Here is a 2,456-nt window from a genome sequence, read left to right as displayed (position 1 = left end):
CAGAGGCCCGAGACTGTTCAACACGCTTCCACTACACTTAAGGGTCATAACTGGCCGACCGCTCGGTGTTCAAGAGAGAACTTGATAAACACCTCTTAAAGGATATGTGATCAAATAGGCTGTGATTCATACGTGAGGCTGCGAGCAGCCGCGTCCAACAGCCTGGTTGACCAGACGACGAACCGGGAGGCCTGGTCGGAGTGCGGGCCGCGGGGCCGTTGATCCCCGCGACCTCCAGAAGATTTGCACAAAATAGGTAGTGAAACATGGGTTGGTGTTGCCGCAGACTGACACCCTCCCAGCACAGAGCAGACTACCTATCACATGACTCTGTACGATTAACCATCCTGTGTGATGGGGATTTTTATAGCACCACGTAGCTAGCTTTTTGACACTGACCTCCCCTTCATATAGTCAAGGGTAGCTGCACAAATGCACATATACCTAATTGTGTTAATTATTTAAGAATAAAAAATCAGGGATTGGTTTTGGTTGGGGAGGGTGGGTGCTACCCGAGGGTGGAGGGCATTGGTGTGGGATGAGGGGGGGGGTCCGTGGGTGGTAGGCACGAGAGTGGGATGGGGGGGGATCCGTGGGTGGTAGGCACGAGAGTGGGATGGGGGGGGATCCGTGGGTGGTAGGCACGAGAGTGGGATGGGGGGGGGTCGTGGGTGGTAGGCACGAGAGTGGGATGGGGGGGAGGGGGTCCGTGGATGGAGAACACGAAAGTGGGATGTTGGGATCGTCTCAAAGCTCTCCAAATGTACTCGCTAGAAAGAAGACGAGAGAGATATCAAATAATATATACGTGTTAGATACTGGAGGGACAGATACCACATCTACACAGTAAAATAACAACTTACTGGAGTGAACGATATGGAAGAAAATGCAGAGTAGAACCAGTGAAGAGCAGAGGTGCCATAGGCACAATCAGAGAGCACTGTATAAACATCAGAGGTCCGCGGTTGTTCAACATCCTTCCAGCGATTTTAATTTGATTTGATTAAACTTTAGACTATCCTGACAATTATTAAACATTCAGGCTCGGTTTAATTTTAAGGTTTATAGTATTAAGTGTACTTTGTTACTTGGCATAAGAAATATTGCCGGAACAACCATGGACATAAAGATAAAACTAGACTGTTTTCTAAAAAAAACGTGCCGGACCAGCCGGGCTGTGGTGGGTACGTAGGCCTGCGGGCCGCTCCAAGCAACAGCCTGGTGGACCAAACTCTCACAAGTCAAGCCTGGCTTCGGCCGGGCTTAGGGAGTAGAACTTCCAGAACCCCATCAAGCAGATATCAAGCAGCACGCCATGGGATAATCCACCTTGGGCCATCTACTCCTGTAGATGGCCCAAGGTGGTGGGAGACGGGTGGCCGATTGGTTGATAATTTAGGAGGGTGTGAGTGGCAGCCTCCCGGGAGGTCGGCGGCTGCCATCTTTACCCTCCACCCACCCCATGATGGCCAGCACATAGTCAAGCACTGCCCACGCCCACCAGCCTTTGCCACCACCAACGCCCACCAGCTTTTACCACCACCCTATGGAAGATATGATCACGGTCCGCCCACTATCCTTAGCACCGCCCTCTATCCCCAACACCGCCCTCTATCCTCAACACCACCCTCTATCCTCAACACCGTTATACATAAGTATACATGAATACAAGTAAAGCATCCTATACGAACATAAGTACCAAAACCTTGCCTCTGTTTTATACATCTCACAGTACCAGAATATAAATTACTAACATGACAAGAAGACAATGCAGTGAACAGTAATGACATTGATATTTCACAGTATACATGCTCGTCATACATTAATGATATAAATGTATACATTGTACATCATAATACAAATATCATGCCCTATACAACAAAACGTAACATTCCATACTATAAGCACATAATGGTGTTTTCCAAGCTACAGAACATTATTAGGCTTCTGCTATTTACTATACTTCCAATATATCTACAAATACATGGCACATAAACTTGGTACTGAAATATAATATGCATAGGTATATTAAACATACGTTGGCAATATGTATTAATTACTAAAATATTGTCAAAGAGATTATATTGATATAATAATATTTGCGACATTAGGCTAATCAGCCAGGATATCACTAGACAGTTTGAACGCATCATACACCAGCCACAGTATGATCATACTGGTGTATGTGGGGTCATAACAACCGCCCACGCCCACTGTCACCAACACCGCCCACGCCCACTGTCACCAACACCGCCCACTGTCACCAACACCGCCCACTGTCACCAACACCGCCCACTGTCGGCAACACCGCCCACTGTCGGCAACACCGCCCACTGTCGGCAACACCGCCCACTGTCGGCAACACCGCCCACTGTCGGCAACACCGCCCACTGTCGGCAACACCGCCCACTGTCGGCAACACCGCCCACTGTCGGCAACACCGCCCACTGTCGGCA

This window comes from Procambarus clarkii, chromosome 8, assembly GCF_040958095.1.
Source record: "Procambarus clarkii isolate CNS0578487 chromosome 8, FALCON_Pclarkii_2.0, whole genome shotgun sequence".
Taxonomy (NCBI): Eukaryota; Metazoa; Arthropoda; class Malacostraca; order Decapoda; family Cambaridae; genus Procambarus; species Procambarus clarkii.
The sequence above is the reverse complement of the archived record's forward strand: the minus strand, read 5'-3'. Positions refer to the sequence as shown.